The sequence below is a fragment of the Triturus cristatus genome, chromosome 1_2 (assembly GCF_964204655.1).
Source record: "Triturus cristatus chromosome 1_2, aTriCri1.1, whole genome shotgun sequence".
In the NCBI taxonomy this organism is placed as follows: domain Eukaryota; kingdom Metazoa; phylum Chordata; class Amphibia; order Caudata; family Salamandridae; genus Triturus; species Triturus cristatus.
Window position 1 is genome coordinate 294,797,637 of NC_140580.1, and position 18,564 is coordinate 294,816,200.

The window sequence follows — 18,564 nt, forward strand, 5'->3', positions numbered from 1 at the left end:
CCTCAATGTCATGGTTTATTTTCTTTTCAACTTTATTACTACGATTGACATCTCAAAGAACAGACTTGCAATTACGTTCGTTACGCGTTGAAATAATAACAGTTGTGTTAACTACCCCACGTGTTGTACAGTATCAATGCCATCAACAAACCTTATGAACATGATCTCTGCCCTTCGTCTTTAAACCTACCAAAAACATCATGTATTTACTTGCATATCACTTATTCGGAACGCAGGTGTTAGTCTGCCACCGAGCCTCCCCACATGCCAATTCAGACTCCTCCCCAACCCAGGAATCAATATTGGGCACTTTGGTATCCATCCAGCCAAATGCCACTTGCCTTTTTGTTAAGAGCAGCCCTAGCTATAGAAATGTATGCTGCATTTTTCTGTGTTTGGCTTTACTAATACATTCCCAATGGACATTATTTGGGAGAGACATCGAGCTGGATCTCCGTTTACTGCAATTGCTTCCAGAATTCATAGACACCCTGACATGTCGATGCCAGGTCTATAAAGGTAGCCCCTTCTGCACCACACCTCTGGCACTGTGACGATCTGCCCAGATATACTTCGCTTATAGTAAGTAGGGGGGTCATGTTTGTGTGGTGTAGGTAATTAAAATGTACCAAGACCTTTTTTAACAACCCTGTGGCTGTCGTCCAGTCCCCGTCTGTGAGTTCTTGATGCTGCTTAGTCTGGCTATTTTCGGTGCCCTCTACATGTGGGTTCCCAAATGTCTGCCAGAGCCCAGCTGCAAAACTGCCTCATTGGTTTTGTTCACAGGTGGAGCGTTTGGAAAATCAGTCCATATTTCTCTGGCTGCGCCTTCCAAGTTAACAAATTGTAATAATTGGTCCGGCCCCACCCCTGAATGTTTACTGGGTTCCTGTACGGGAAGAAAGTTTTTCCCAGGGTGCCTCAATACATCACAACCTACTTCTATGCATTGCAACAGCAACATATCTTTTGTGAGACACTGGAGAGGTTGAAGATTCCAGCTGCGAAGCTCCCTGGCAAACGGTGGACTTTTCAGTACACTCGTGATTATCTTCTCTTCTTCCATAACCATACTTTTTGTCTAATTGTGTTAAGATATACCTGTGGGATCCTGATTTCTTGCATAGGCAACTCCCATCAGTGAGTCGGCACCATAAGTCCCCCTCAGCATTTTCTTTTCCTAGTTCTAATGCCTACTTGGGAGCATGCTGAGTATGCACTGCATAATAGAATAATTCCAGATTAAGTAGACCTAGCGTTCCCCCCCCCCCCCCCCCGCCCCCCCCCCGGCCCCCCCCCTTCCCGATCCAGCCTCCGCATGTCTAGAGCCACCCTTGTGGTTTTGTTTGTTTTATTTTTCTGTTAAATCCTTCCCACACCCACCAAGCTCGAGTTCGTAAAAAATCTCTGGTTTTGACTGACACTATGCATTATAATCCTCCCCAGTCAGTACGAATATTTCTGTGTATGTAATTGCTCTGCCTTTAAAAATCCACATAGCTGTTGAACTAGAAAATTATCCTTATGACCTGTGTTTAGCCTCTGGTACTTAATACCATATTGCTAAATTATCCTTTGCTATGTCGTGTATTTCTGTGGTTACTTGCTAGATGCCATTACCTACTGGCCATCTCAAAATCATGAAATTACTATAGCTTTGCAGTTAAGTATGAAATGCGTATATAGTGTAATGATATTAAACATGTTTAATACTTGGTGGATATCTTTATCTGCAGATCCCCCTCAATTCATGAATGTAATAGAAGCACTAAAGTATATTCACACTTTCAATTTTGTATTGCATATTCAGGCAATCTAGAAATCTAAGTATAGTATTTGACTGAGCCCTCTTTGTTCCACTCCAATTAAGCATGTATCGTCTGTCTGCTTCACCAGACTCAAATCTTTAAGGAAGCTGCTGCACCCGGTACATAAAGTAACACGAAAAACAGTGGTGCATACCTTGGTCACCTCTCGTTTAGACTATGCCAACAGTCTCTATTTGGGACTCCGTGCCTTTCTAATTCGAAGGCTCCAGATCATTCAAAATGCAGAAGCGAGACTTATTTGGAGAGTTCCTCTTTGGCAGTCCACAATATTAATATAGAAAAACATGGTTTAAATGTTATTCATTTTTCAGCCATAAAAATTAAGGGACACTAAATACTCACAATGGCAGAAGTTCATGAATTAAAACTTCAAGCCCTATTAGGTTAATCGTTCTCTTATTGTTTCCGGCGGCGCTCTAGTAAGCATGGAGACAACAGGGGAACTTCCCTTTCTATATCTGTACCAAAACCACAAATGAATGTACATCTAGGATGTTTTGCAGATGCTTAGGTATTACCCACACGTCCAACATCTGATACGATGTAATCAAGTGACTCTCAGATTATTGTATTTAAGCTGCCAGACTGTAATCATTCATCAATATTCTATCCAATTTACAAACTGTTGCCAAAATAAGCTTTTTTTCCCAGGGCATTGCTTATCTAAACTGTAAGTACAGTCCTCTCCTGTCAAACATTCTCTGACCGCTGGAAAAGTTGGTAACATTCACATTTTATTTTTACATATTTCACATCTGACCAGCAGTATTCAGTAAAGTAGCCGTTCCTCTCCTGTTGTATTAACATAGGATTTTTGCAGTTCCTGACACTGCTTTAGACGCTCGCAACCATACCATGGGCCAGGAAGCCGATCCTGCTAATTACGATAAAATACAGCTTACAGGCTTGCACCAGCTCAAAATTGCTTCATGGGACGTGGCTGGAGTAAGAAGCAAGCTATAGCTACCACAATGGATTGCGTTTACCAATTCGCATGATATTTGTATATTTCAGGAAACGTGGAGTTTAGAACCTATATTTATGCCAGGCTTTGTGATCCTCTATAAGCCAGCAGTAGCTTCAAAACCAGGCCGCCCATCTGGAGGCTTGCTAATTTTAATTAGCATTGCATTAATCTTCAACATTAAAGAGCTTCGTACTGACAATTCAGACATTCTTGCAGTTAGGTTAAGGGTAGTCTAGGGAAGAGTATAGACTTTTTTTTTTTCTTTTTGTAAATTCTGTTTATTGTTTTTCAACCAAACAAAAACATCATGAGAATCATTACAAGCAATAATTAGTACATCAACAGCTCTTATGTTTCTCCTACATTGATAGCATTAGTCCATCTCACATAATATATCAAAGCATTTCACTATATCAGCAGTGCATTAGGAGGTAGATGACAGTGCACCCGGTATAATGCGCCTGTCTCCCTCACATGCCAGTTTTGCCTTACTACATATCCATGTAAGTTTGTATGCAGACATAGACGCGACCTGTGTGAATATGTTCCTGTTATTGTCTTGTGTGATCTCGCTGTTGTTCATTTCAGGAGACCCTGCATTCATGCTTATATATTCTGGGCCTTCTCCTCTTCCCTTGGGTGCATCCGGCCACTCATTACAGTGCTCGCAATGTTATTACGCAACGCTAGTAGGGAGTCCATACCACTGACTGCAATTTTTCTCTTTGAAATATTCTATCTGAGAGTGAAGTAAGTGTCACTTAGGGGAAATACTATGTCGCTCCTACTGCAATTAAAAAGTTTATTGTGTAGGTACTTCTCTGTCAGAGGAATCAGGCCCACGCGGGTGCGACAATAGGTAACATGTCAAGGGGTACCAGATATCCCTAGGTTTAGAGGCACTAGGCAGCATTTCAGCATATGTGGTGAGTCGTTCTTGGCAAACCACCAAATCATCAATCCATTCCTTAAATTTGGGCGCCCGTCCCCTGCCCCAGCGACAAGCCACCCGCCTCTTAGCGATGAGTAGAACGAGAGCAACGTATATACGATGTGTTGCCTGTATTGGTTTGACATAGCCAAGCAGCGCCATCAGTGGCGTGGGTGCAATGCGCAAGATGATATCTGTGCATCTTGGCTGGGGTGTAATATAATCTATGAAGAAACTTATAATGTATTATGCGGAGCCTGCTGCTAGCCGAGACCCTCTCAGTTTGCAAGCAGCAATATTCCCATTGTTCATCCGTCAGGACGAACCCCTGCTCCTCGCTCCACCGCGTGCAGGAGAGCATGGCCGGCAATTCACTCTGCGTGTGCACCGTCCGATACATTAGGGAGACAAGGCGTTTATTCATCGTACTTTTAAGTATTAGCTCAAGCGGAGCTAGAGCCTGAGGCTCCGCTGGGAAGTCCGGGGTTAAAGACCGAATTCCGTGTCTAAGGCGGATATATAGAAAGACATCAAGCGGGGTCTGTTGCAGGCCCTGGAAGACATGCTCAACAGTGCGAAAGCGACCATTATGGTATAGGTCCCCCCAAGTGCTAATGCGAGTGCGCTCTTTAAAGTCGTGAAATATTGTTTCTTGGAGCAGGGGTATACTCGGATGATAACTGAGAGGCAATAATGGGGAATAGAGTATGGTGACATTCAACATGGGCCCTATGTGTTGCCAAGCCACTGTTGTACATGTGAGAGTGGTCGGCGTCCTGTCTCTGGGCGTGACCGGGTCATATATCACTCCCTCTATTGGAGTGGGGTGTGCGAGCCAATGCTCAGCTGCTACTTGTGGCATATACCTTGGCTGCTTCACCCAAAACCATGCATAGTGAGCTTGTGCGCTAAGGTAATAGAGTTCAAAATTTGGTATTCCGAACCCTTTCTGTGCATACGGCCTGATGAGTACCTTCCATTGCAGTCTCGGCTGCTTCCCCCCCATACTAGGTGCGTCCGTTCTGATCTGAGTGTCCTAAGAAAAAAGGCCCCTGGACAGTATGGAATATTTAAAAATAAATAGAGCAGTTGGGGAAGTATTACCATTTTAATTAGAGATGCCCGCCCCGTCATGGAGAGGGGTGTAATGGTTCGCAGGATCTTCTGCAGGAGCGTCCGGAATCAGAAGAGTAAGTCTCCGTCCTCCCCTACGGCCTTCCGTCTCTATCAAACCCTAGAGAACCGGATGGCACGCCAGGGGAAAACAGGGCAACAAAACAAGGGAAGGAGGGTGTGACTTCAGAGGTGTGGCTGGGTTGGTACCAATGACGTAGTTCTTCTCTGTGCGCGCTGCAATAGAAAATTCTACTTACTACTACATATCACCTCATGCATTTCACAACCTTAAACATGTCCCTAACCCACCTACCACTGGGGTCTTGTTTTAGCATAAGAAGGTGTCACCTCCACTGGATCTGTAAGGGACTAAGTACGGGGGCAGGCGTGGAGCAAGCCGGCTTCTAATTCTTACACCCTATAAGATAAACAATTCGGTGAGTGGTCTTCCTGTAACATTAAATTTGGTACACAATTCTTATCGGCCTCTTACTCACTAGGATGATATACAAATGCGTCCCTCTATTTCCACATGGAAGGTAATAACGAAAGGCTTTTTGAGTATAGGATAACTCCTAGGGAGAAAGACCAAACAATAGCAATTATATTCGCCCACCCAGTGCTGTATTCCTAAGTGCAAGTAAAAAGAGTAGCGCACAGCGCTGTTACCGTGCTTCAGAAGAACTCTGGTCACTATGGCGTGGTCCACGCTAGCGTCCCCTATGGATAAATCGATCTTCTGTCTCAGGGGAAGACCGGCACCACTGAAGAGAGGAAGGTGAAGGGCTGAACCGGTACGAAGAGGGGTAGGAAGTGTGTGGACTAAGCTGAGGATACGATACAACTAGGGCGAAATGATCAGTAGAGGAGGACGCTACTGATCAGTGTAATAAACAAAAGACATGTACTGGTGAGAGGAGTTCGGGAACCCCTTAACCTCAGAGAGGGGATCAGAGGGCAAGGTGAGTGGGATATACACGTGTCAACACCCAACCACCACCCAGGAGTGAGCACCCCCACGACGCAGCAGCCCCGGGGAAGGAAGAGGACTGGCACTCACTCGGTACTCATTTGGCGGGAATCAAAGATGCTTCTAAAGCAGAAGCGAGCCTCCAGATGGCAGAGGGGCTCGCAAATCACGGCTGTAAGGTGTCTGTAGAAAGACACAGAACACACGGGCAGAACCCGGGAAGGCTCGGCGCTCACTAGCGCGACAACGGAAACGGGAAGTTCTATCCGGAAGTCAGGCAAGCTACGTGAAGACGGAAACCAGGGCATCAAGCTAGAACGCTAAGCGCGTTCGTACGCGTCTTAGGTCCTTATATACTGGACCGTCTGTCGATCCGGATCACGGGGCATGACAAGGGGAAGAGCTATCCAGCGGTTAACATTTTCAGTTATGCAAGTCTTTGCAGTTCCATAATTCAAGCGCATGAGTTCCTTCCTATCTTTAGTGACCCGAATTCCCAGATACCTCAGCTCTTCATCACACCACTCTAAGGGATAAGCGATCCGTTGCAGTCGTCAGTGGGAAAATGCAAGACTTCCCCCAATTAATTTAAATCCCTGATAGTGTCCCAAATATTATAAATTCTCTTAGTATCGGGTTCATATTTTGTTGCGGGTCCCGTATATATAGCTTAATATCGTCTGCATATAGAGATAAGTATTTGCCGCATATTACACCGTAAAGCCTTGTCATTGTGGTGCTGCCGCAGTTTCGCCGCCAAAGGCTCTATTGCAAGGGCGAAAAGCAAGGGGTGCCTCTAGTAATTTGGAAGGTCTGGGATGTGTGGCCATTAATGAGCACTTTAGCAACCGACAATTGGTATAATGGCCGAATCCATGAGAGGAAGAGGGGTGGGAAACCCATCCGCAGCATAACCCCAAAGATATAGTCCCATTCAATGGAATCAAAAGCCTTAGTGGCGTCAAAAAACCCCAGCAGCCAATGGCAAATCAGGCGAGACATTATTTAGAATAGCAAAAAGTGTTCGTAAATTATGAGAGGTGGCTCTCCCGGGCACGAAGCCCGACTGATCTGGGAGGATCAGGTTTTCCATTAGCAGACTCAGTCGAGTGGCAATGATTTTGGCCAGTATTGTAGCGTCAAAGTTAAGGAGGGAAAGCGGCCTATAGGAGTCACATTGCCGGGGCGATTTCCCAGGCTTCAAAAGTGAGACGATAATAGCCTCCCTCATGGATGCAGGCAGACAGCCAACCTCTAGTGATTCTTCATACACCTCACGTAAGATGGGGGCCAGTAGATCTATGTATGTTTTGTAAAACTCTATCGGGATATCATCCGTTCCCGCGGCTTTCCCCGATTGCATGCTCATAATAGCATCCCTGACCATGTCCAGCTCAAATGGTGCACATAAGAATTCCCGTTGCCTATCACTCAGCCAGCCTAGCGCTACATCTCCCAAATAACTCTCCAACTCCAGGTCGTCCCTCCTCTGGGTGGTGTATAATCGGTTATAATGTTGCGCAAATGCACTAAGGATGTTGGCGTATCGCAATAAACCATCCCGTCTATATCCTCAAGCTCCATCACATAATATGAGTAGCGAGATTTCCTGATCGTTTGTGCCAACGCCTTACCAGGTCTATCTCCCTCCCCGTAACAGCGGGCCACCCAGAATTTACCCCGGAACTTCCCTCTGCGCTGCATCCATATATTCCGTGAGTGTCTCCCTAAACTTGAGTTGTGACACTGCTCGGGCCCGTGGCTAATTGTGCTTCCAACGACTTAAGCCCCACCTCCAGTCTACGCAATGTGTTGGTTATGTGTTTTAGCACACCCGACCCTTTTGCAATACAGAACCCCCGGAGCGTGGCTTTGAACGCCTCCCAAATGGTTTCCACACTGTCCACCGAGCCTTTGTTACGCGTCAAATCTTTTATTTCCTCTCGCAGCTCTGCCTGGAAGACTGTGTCTAGCAAAATGGGAGCATGCAGTCGCCAAGCCCTGCGCGGCATGTAGAATTCTGAGGACGCCAGCGTGATTCTAACCGGGGCGTGATCCGAGTATGTTCTAGCTAGATGCTGCACTTGAACTATCGCTGGGCCCAACCCTTGGGACACCAACCAATAGTCTAGCCGTGCCCATGACGCTGCCCGTGCCATGTAATGCGTTCCCTCTCTTGCGTGTGGGTGGGTGAGTCTCCAAGCATCAATCAATTGAAAGGCGGTTATGGTATCTTGGAGAATTATGCGCGCTTTGGTATAATGATGAGGGGCAGGATGTGATCTATCCAGGCATGGGGTCATATGTTACATTAAAGTCCCCCCCCCCCCACCCCCCCCCCCCAGATAATGTGACTAGAGCCGATATCGAATATCTTAGCCCATAACAAGGTGAAAAATTCGGGTGCATCCATATTTGGTCCATATCAACAGGCTAGCGTGACTGAGACCGAGCCTAGTCTCCCCCATGCCAGGCAGTATCGTCCCTGCGAATCACAAGTGGCTCCTGCTAGGTGAAATGGTATCTGTTTTTAAATAAGGATTACCGTACCCCTCGCATAGGATGAATAGGAGGAGAAGATTCTATACTCCGCCCATTTGTTTGCAAAGTTGTTCGGTTTTTGGGGAGTGAGGTGCGTTTCCTGCAACATGGCTATGTGCACTCTGTGCCTGTCCAGATACGCTAATATGTGTCTTTTCTTCCTCGGGTCCCCCATGCCCCTGACATTCCATGTGATAATATTTAATGTTTCAGAATCTCTATCAGTCATATTTCATGACATTTGCTATCAACTTGAGTTATGCCCTCCAAGAGGCCCTCCATGCTCTGTACTCTATAACAGATCAATACCTTAATTTGCGTAGTATGCTCACACTCTAATGCAATTGTTATCGTCTCCGAATCGACGAAGAAAGAGTCCTGATGGATGATTGTCATACAAATAACACAACATACCCCCCTTCTCCCCTCCCCCACCCACTGAAGCAACCCCAACCTGCCAGAAATGTTCACCCACCCGCCCTCCCCTAATCCCAACGTAAACAAAAACATTACAGCCCCTGCAATGAATATGCATTGAACATTCCCCGGGGGACACCCATTGGGGGCCATTCCTAGGCGGCAGCACAGGTACCTCTCACCCATGGAGCCCATCGCTGATGGCCGAGCTGGGCTCGTACGGGCTGAGGGTGCCCCATGCACAGTGGGTATTGATCAGAATGGGCCCTCATCTCAAAAGATCATGTGTCTCTTACTGTAAATCCTATCTCCAAATGGTTTGCACAACACAGGCTATAATTAAAACAGCTATGCAAAGGGCCTGAGTCATTGCGAATCATCTCTCGCTCCGGACGATGCTGATCGCTGTGATGCCACAATGCTTCCATCAGTGCGACTCGTGCGCCTGATAAGCTTGAGAAATTCTTCCACCTGCTGTGGCATGGTAAAAAAGTGTTGTTTGCCCTGATGAGTAACCCTAAGCCGCGCAGGATACAATAGCGCATAATCTATTTGTGCTTTCCGCAGCTTATTCTTAACATCCATAAATTTGCGCCACTCTTCCTGGACTATTGGCGTAAAATCCAGGTAGATGGAGAACGTGTTCCCATCATAAGACAGAGTCTGTTTACTTCCTGCAACTCGCAAAGTCACATCCCGGTCCCTGTAGTTCAAAAGCCTGGCTATAATGGGCTGTGGAGCGCTGCCAGGCAGAGGTCGCGGCTCAAGAGATCCGTGGGCCCGTTCTACAATAAACTGGTTGGAGAAGGACTCTGATCCAATCGCAGACAACAGCAGTTTCTCAACATATTCTTCCATTTTCCCTTTGTTGGTCGACTCAGGAATTCCTAATATGCGAATATTATTGCGCCTGCTGCGCGCTTTGAAGTCCTCATTCTTTGCAGCGATAAGCTTTAGAACGTTATCCATGTGGGCTAACTGTGTTGTATGTCTGGATGTCATGTCCTCTGCGTCCGAGACACGCCGTTCTGCTTCCTTTATATGGTCATCATGCCCCTCCAGCTTATGTGCAATGGCGTCTATTCGTGTCGACATTCTGTCCACCTTATCCACAATGATGGAGAACCCCTGTCTGACCTCTTGCAGGATACTCTGCACGTCGGTATCTTGTGGCATCGCCCCTCCCTGGGCTTCAGCTCTTTTGTCTACGTCCCGATCATCTGGTAAGGCTCGGGACTCTTTTCGTGGCCTCAAAATTCAGCTTCGGCTGTCTAGTATGGGACTTGCCCATGACTGCGTATATGTCTGCTGTTATGTGATGCGCCTCCAACCTACTTGTATACTCCAACCTCCATTCGAGTGGTTTGTCAGTGCCCACTACAATAAACCACACACGAGGTGACCAGTACAGGATAGCGCGACGAGGCACAGCAGGGGATCCACCGCTACTTCAAACATTCAGCAACAGTCTTGCTTGCACACTATTCCTTTCGCACCTCCTTAGTCGCGTAGCGCCTGTAGCACAATTAGTCCGCCGCAGGCCGATCCACGCTAGACCCCGCACCACAATTCCCGTGTACCAGGGTGCGCATGATTTGCAAATAGGGCTGATATCAACAAGGGCAGCTCTCAAACTCTACATGGAGGGGCAGCCATGGCGACAGTTGCTCTATATATTAGCACGTTAATTAGAGGTTAGTCATCACCAGCCCAGGCGCCACATGAATACCCAGTGCGTTTTGAGGGGGGAGTGCCAGGCATGGTCTCCAGCAGTGCTCTGTATCAGGAGCCTCACCTTTCAGAGCGACGTGGCCCCCAGGATTAGGTCCTCGCAGTCCCAACAATCTCAGCTGCGACCAATTGGTGAAGGCATAGTGTCAGCCCCGCATTTCTCAGGATGGTGACCGTTAGTGCTTCTTCCTGCCACAGCTCCAGTTCAGGGAGGCTGAGCCGCCCATATCCACTCAGGAAGACTACAACAATAGGCGATCCCGTACCTCCAACCTCTATCCAAGGTGCCCTTGGGGACCGGGCTGGTGTTGTAGGCTGCACCGCCGAGTTAATTGCTCCCCTTCCGTGCCGCAGTATGGTCCGCAAGTGAGATTCAGGCCAACCTCCTATATACTGGAGTATCCTGTCAGCAACGGGCTGTTCCACCAACGCAGCAAGGCGGGAAGGCCCGCAGATGCATACAGTGAGCGCCGGTCATCTGGGCCCGGAGATCGCAAGTGCTGCACAGTCCCCCCGGCACTCCTCCAGGCGCCGTCTCCACTCACCAGGCAGCTGCAGGGATTTTCCTCTCCCTGTGCCGGAGCCTATGTCAGTCGCCGCCAGCAATGCTCCCGTCACCCTCCTTCTGCCCTCCGCCGCGATGCGGGTCGAGGCCTCCCCTGCCGGTGCTGCAACAGGCGGAATCCCTCACCCCCAGGTATAATGCTGTGTTCGGGCCGCTTAGGATTCCAGCACAATATATTCTTCACCGCCGCCATATCTGCTCCTCCGGGCCTGGGCTCCGCGCGGGCAGCAGCGGACTCTCGTAGCGACTGAGGCCACTCTAGATCGCCTCGCCACTCCGCCCTCTTCCTCGGTCAAATCTTTGCGGTGCCACATCAGTAGCAGGGTCGGTCGAAAATCGTCGGTTTTCTCAGCGAGTCTGCAGCCAGCTTATAACTATTGGCAAACAACGTTCCCAAGCAGTGAGGAGACCATTAAGCTGGATAAAAAAAGGATTAGTTTATCGGGCTGCCGGAGCCTCACACTTGTGCGGCCATCTTGCATGTGCGCCACCTAGTCTAGGGAAGAGTATAGACTTCTATGATGTCTATGCGAGAGGCACATGAGGCGGCAAACCTCCCACCTTGCAAACCTTAGATGAGTTGTTGGATGCAAGGCAGTTTGGACTACCACTAATTATAGGTGGTGATCTTAACGTAACTTTTGAGCCTCTTGATGGGGAGGATATCCATGACGTTAACGAGTAGGGCAAATTTTGGTCAGTTCCATCCCTTGACCTCCCCTCATAAAGAAGTGGTCGTATTCCTCCCTGCAATTGAACACACTGACACTAGCATGTAGGTTGCGGGCCACAAATGGAAGAACACATTTAGACAGAGGGGGGGGGGGGGTTGACCTTTATTGGCCCTTCTGGTGCCAGTCGTATAAATTATACTCTTGTGGACCTTAAGTTATGGCCAACTGTTATCGATATGGCCATAGCTAACAACCCTGAAAGTGCCTACAACCCGTTCAGCCTGACTAGAGTTCCCCTGGGGCGAAAATGGCAGTTTAGACAAAAACAAATTGACTACTAAGGAGGTGGTACCCTCGAATGACAAGCATCGCCTTAAATAGCCAACGATCATGAGGAATGAGTCTAAACTTAACATCATAAAAATGGAGCTCGAGGCACACCTGGTTGTGATTCGATCCCCAACAGATGAGCTGAGTTAATCGGTGAATATCAGCGCCATGCATGCAAAGTTTTTTGTCCATCTAGCTTGAAATTTTACTGCACCTCCGTATAACCCTAGCTCAAAACAGAAGTAATTAAGGCGAACTCATGGTTTACACAGGAATATAGGTCCCTAAGGAGACGATTGGCCACATCCAAGAATATACCCCCCGACACGTGATCTAAGGAGGCTCTACAAAATATCTCAAGCAAGCGCTGGGATGAGAAGAAGTGGAGCGAACTCGGGGAGTCTTGTTCCCAACCAGACACTAGGAAATTCTGGGCACTTGTGGCGAAGTGCAATTACGAAAATTCACCTCCCCTAGCTAATAATATCACGGCCAACACATGGTATGAGCACTTTGGTGCATTGTACAAGAACATCTTCTGTCCCACTTTAGGGCAACCTTGTGTTGACTTAACTAATTGAATGCCAAGTCTTTGGTTCTCTAAGAAGGACATTTTGGCCTCTATAGAGGCGATTGTTCCTGCCAAAGCATCCGGGCTGGATAGGATTCTGGGATATCTCTTCTGCTCTGATAAGGATAATTGGGCTGCATATATAATGGCACTCTTTAATAACATTGCTGGGGGGGGGCCCTATTCCCGCATCTTGGTAGGGAGCTGAAGTGAACCCCATCTTTAAAAAGGGTGACCTGAGCAATCCGGCCAATTATCGGCCCATTAGCCTGATTGATTGCATCCAAAAAGTATTCTGTCGCTCCCTCCTTGTAAGGATCCAAGATTGGATGGCCGATAATCGTATTCTGTCCCCGCTGCAAGCAGGATTCCGTCAGAAAACTGGAACAATTGATCAGGTCTTCTGCTTTCTTTTACTTTATTGGAAGGTGGTAACACTGGACAAGGGGAGTCTTTACGTGGCATTTTATATATCTGAAATCTGCATTTGACATCCTGCCCAGGGGCAAGCCTTGGCAGGTCCTGATGGGGATGGCCATAGAAATCCCGTCTTTATTTATAAATCTTCATGTAGAGAACTTGGCCAGGGTGAGATGGGGTGAACAGGGACAAGTCACTGATCCTGTTAAAATCATGTGCGGTGTCCGCCAGGGCTGTGTCTTGGCCCCAACATTGTTCTTGTTATACATCAACCAAGTTGTGGAATTTCTAGCAGCAATTCCAGCGGAAGTGCCCTGCCTAGGGAAACAGAAATGCGCACCTCCTGCGTTTCGCAGATGATACCCTCCTCGTATCTAAAACACCTATGGGGCTGCAAATCTTATTAAATCGATTCTGTGATTAGAGGGTCTTAAAATTACCACCTTTAAGACCAAACCGATGATGTTGAACCCCCTTAAATCTTTTAAAGGGTGCTTAACTCTAAACAACATCCCCCTAGAGAGTGAGTAGCTTTGAATTGCTGTGCATTAAACTGCTTGAAGGAATGGCCTGGAAACAGCACTTAAATAAGGCCCATCTTAAGTTTTTACAGATAGCTGGGTCTTTAAGAAAGGAACACTGTTGCTCCTATACACAACCAGTTGCACCAGCCCTGGAGCTATACAAAAGCAAGGGTGTAAGCAGTGCCCTTTATGGGGCAGAGCTCTAGGGCTTTGAAGAAATGAGCGACTTAACAGCGTCTGAGAACTTGTTTCTCAGGAACTTAGTGTCCCTTCCATTGAGTACACAACTTTGCCCCATAAAACTGGACATGGGCATAAAACCAATTATGATCTAGTGAAGCTCCGCCCGCTTCTATTCTGGCAGAGGCTTTTATCCACCCCAGAACTGTCCCCATATGTAGCCGCTCTAGACAAGGTTTGCTCACTAGATACATTGAACAAAATGGGATGGATTAAAAACATTGGGAACCTCATCACCAGCATTGGGCTAAGGGGGCATAACATCAACTGCCCAGTACCACTTACTAAAACAAATTCAAGTATTGTATTGGGACTGGGTAGTGCAGATTGAATCAATGGCTAGCAAGTGGGGCAGACTAACCGAGGAATGTATAGATTTTAAGCCAAGCTGTTTACAAGAAGGCTATCTTGACCTCATCAAGGTGCCAGGCACTAAAAAATATTGTACACTCAATTCAGGCATGGCTCCTTGCCAGTATATTCATCTACAAATTCTTGGTCATGTAATGCTTCCCAGACTAAAGACTGTTCCTGCTGCCATTCCCTGATTAAATCAGTTGGCCACGTTTTTTTTGTTTGCCGTGCATATTCTAGACCCAGGGCAAAATGGCTCACCCTCTTTTGTAAACCGCTTGGAACTCGCAACTCCGGTGCAGCTGTGCGCATACTAAAATCAGACACTAGACCATCATTGGTGTGCACAACTGCGAAGTTCCTGGGCCATATGTGGAGCTTAAGAAGGCAGGCCAAGAGCCCTACCTTGATCCTATCCTAACATGCCCAGACTTTGGCGGAGAAACAGAGCTTAAACATGAGGGAACATTATTATTGAGCGAACCATTGGGCATTGATATTCTGTCTTCTTATGTAGTGGAACCATAATTACAACATCATATTTGCACTACCCTTTAGCAATACAGTTTTAAATAGCCTGCTCCATTCTTGTATTGGGCATCTTGAACTGATTCACTGGTGTTTTTATAGTGATTATTGTACTGATTTTAAGGTTTATGGTAATGATGATTTTTTTTAAGCTTATGATGGGTTTTACTATTTTAAATTTTTACTGGGTTGTATATATGCACTTTGTACTTTTATGGTCTGATGACCGAGTAAAGTTTATCGATTATTATATAACTCAATCTCTATCAAGATGACATCCTTTCAGCCTTAGGGTGTTGCATACGTTGTGCAAAAAAGGAAGTAGTGAACTTTAGGTAATTCCCTAGTTTAAGTGGAGAGCAGCTCCTTTTGTAACAAACATCTTACAACAAGATTGACAATCTGATTCTGGTAACCGAATGTCAAAGTTTCAAAGCATAGGATTAGCACTGTGCTATCTACGCCTGAGCTAGAAAGTGACAAAGCCTTTTGCCATTTTCACAACAAAGTCTTTAGACATAGTATTGGCAAATAACATCCATGCCGACCTGAAAAATGATGAAAGCCTTATCACTCCAGGCACAGTATTACAGCTTTGGATTGGTAAAATGCCATCCAAGCTAACCTGGAATGAATACAAGGCAGCCCTGGTACATGTGTTTTGCTCTAGAAAAACAGTAAAGATTTTCTTTCAGTTTTTTTGTGTGTATGTGTGAGCCATATATTCCAGTGGCTCACCATGCACTTCTAATTAACATACATATTACAACACACATGACATCATTGATAACATCACTGCAATATTTGGAATGAAATGTTTGATGAAAACTGCATGGCGGGGGTGCGGATTATAGTTACCTCAGGGTACGAGTTATAGTTACTTAAGATAACTATAGCTGGTGGATTTCAGTGGTTTTGTACATTCACAACCTTTAGATGTCAATGAAACTTTCACCTTACTATAACAGTACTTTAACCATCATTTTTTTTTCTGTGAATTTCCAGGGTTTTGTAATGTAATATTTCTTTACCATACATAAAGACAACCCCCTGCGGGCAGCTAACCCCAGCCATTGGAGTAGCTGCCCTGGCGGACCCCTTCCCTGGGGCCATTTTTTAAAATTTTAAATGAAGAGCAGGTGACACACAGCCCCCTCCCTGTCTACTAGTTGTCCTAGGAACCACATCCTCAGGGCTGAATAGCATTAGTAAGGTGAAGGGGAATAGTCCCTGGGTACCCTATCCGAATTCCTTTGGGGAGGGGGGACACAACCCCCTCTCCCTCAGCCTAAATATGAGGGTGTATGTATGTATGTGTGTATGTGTATGTGTATATATATATATTCCAAAAGAGTTGCCCCCAGGCGAAGTGGACTCTTTCACAGGCAGAAATATCCATAGAGAGCACTCTAGGTGACTTGCATATCAAAGCGGTAGAAAGCCTGACTCGTTTCGGAATAACCATCCCTTTCTCAAAGGCAGCACGTAAGAAAATGCAGCAAGCCTCTCATACCAATTTATTCCCAAATAGACATCATTATACTCGGGTGAGTACAAGCCAGTGCTATGGATCCTGGGAAAGGTGGTTCCTGTTTCAACCATGTGGGTTTGCCCCAAGACTGCGTGCCAATGCAACCAACATCAGGTATTGCCTTCAGAAATACGAATCTGTGAAACAGCATCATGCTACCCCAAATGAAGCTGCTGCGGCCCGCAAGTATCCCGAGGTGGTGCAACTTCACGGCTGGGTCGCCCGTAATAATATAATCTAGAAGAGTTGCCCACTGGGCCCGCCCGCAGACCCAAGGACCGCCACCTCTCTGTGGCTAATTGCAATTATGTAGAGGGGCATCATGGACCCCCCCCCCCCCCAACCTGGGGACCACTTCCTCCTCTGGGCGCACCTTTTTTAAATTGTAAGTAGAACGGGGGAGGCCGTACGGCCTCACCCCCCGCCCCCCCCCCCCCCGCCCCGCTGCCCTGGGGACTGCTACCTCCCCGGGGAAAATACTTTATTAAAAAACAAAAAAAAAAAGCGGGCAGGCCCTGTGGACCACCACCCCCCAGGGCCGGCTCCAGCAGTGTCCCGGGTTCCAACCCCCGGAACATTGCAGTTGGCTATGGCATGCCATGCCATAGCAAACAGTGCTACGCTTTGAGCAAGCAAGAGCATTTTGCTCTTTCTTGGTCAAAGTGGAGCACTTTGCTTTTACACACAGGGAGCTGCATGTCAGCAGCTTCCTGTGTGTAAAAGCAAAGCCTGGCCCCGCAGGAGGTGGGGAGCAGGCAGAGACTGTGGGGTCCTTCAGGCTCCCCCTGTGATCCGAATAAAGTGGCCTCGGGAGGGGGGGGGTTATTTGTGGATTGATGTTCACTTATCGTGTGCTAGTAGTCTACTAGCCATTGGCCACCTAGGCTTTGTGTGTGGTTTAATATTTCCAAACATAGCAGAATGCTCAGATAGACACTTGGGTATATGCTGTGTCTTATACCCAGTCTTAAGGCATAAGGTTGAGGAACCAGTAGTCAATCCTGAAGAAATGGCCATGCTTTTTACTGTGAAATGTATATCCCCTTTGTGTTCCAGCATGTACTCTCTAAAGAGTGCACAAACCCAAGCCTTGTATTATAGTCTTAATTAACTTAGATTCTCTCGGGGAGTTAATGCTGTAGCGCTTGTGGATCTATCCAGCTCATCATCAAGTAGTGTATTGAAAACGCCTTCCATAATATTGTGTGCAGTACAGTTCTCTAAATTAGATTAGAGATGTTAATGTCTTTTGGTAATCTATTTTTAGACTGTACTATCCAACACATATATTAATATGATAAATTTAAAGCATGGCCATAATCCATCTACCTGTATTTTGTGTTTTAGTTTCAAGTACTTCTGTATTACCATTAATCCAAATGGTTACCATTTTGGATAAATATTGCTGGTTCGTCCAAATCCTCTTCTGAACCTATTTCTCCCTTTCGAATAGTCTCTCACATTCCATGTTGATCATATGCCTTTCTATCAGGATTATCAAATGGGCCTCAGAGTTGTAGGTATTCTATGACCCCTGTTCAAGAAGCCCACAGCTGACCCCACCGACCTCAAGAACTATCAGCCAATCTCACTCCTCCCCTTCGCAGCCAAAGTTGCAGAGAAAACTGTCAACAGGAAACTGACATGATTCATTGAAGAGAACGCCGTCCTCGACCCATCCCAATCCGGGTTCCGAAGCAACAGCACAGAGACCTCCCTACTCGCCGCCACAGACGACATCTGCACCCTCCTGGATCAAGGCCACTCCGCAGCCCTCATCCTACTCGACCTATCATCGGCCTTCGACACCGTCTCCCACCGCACACTAGTCGCCAGACTACACGACACAGGCATACAAGGAACAGCCCTGGACTGGATCCGATCATTCCTCACCGGAAGAAGCCAAAGGTTCAGACTTCCACCCTTCCTCTCCGACCCCACGAAAATTACCTGCAGAGTCCCACAGGGTTCATCCCTGAGCCCACCCTCTTCAGCATTTACATGGCCCCCCTCGCAGCCATCGTCTGTCAACACGGCCTCAACATTGTAGCCTACGCCGACGACACCCAGCTCATCCTCTCCCTCACCAAAGACCCCACCACTGCCAACCTCAACTTCCAGAAAGGAATGCAAGACGTCGCGGTCTGGATGACCAACAGTTGCCTGCTGAAGCTCAACGCCGAGAAGACAGAAGTCCTCCTCCTCGGTACCACCCCTTCTGCATGGGACAGCACCTGGTGGCCGACCGCCCTTGGAAGCCCACCTACCCCCTCAGACCACGCCAAGAACCTCTGCATCGTACTCGACTCATTACTCACCATGAAT

The 18,564-nt window shown here is 47.1% G+C and overlaps 1 protein-coding gene across 6 annotated transcripts in view; it reads left to right on the top strand.

The window, feature by feature from the left end:
- P4HA1 (prolyl 4-hydroxylase subunit alpha 1) overlaps positions 1 to 18,564 on the top strand; it is a 346,224-nt gene that overhangs the window by 57,535 nt on the left and 270,125 nt on the right. The gene's annotated exons all lie outside the window — the stretch shown is intronic.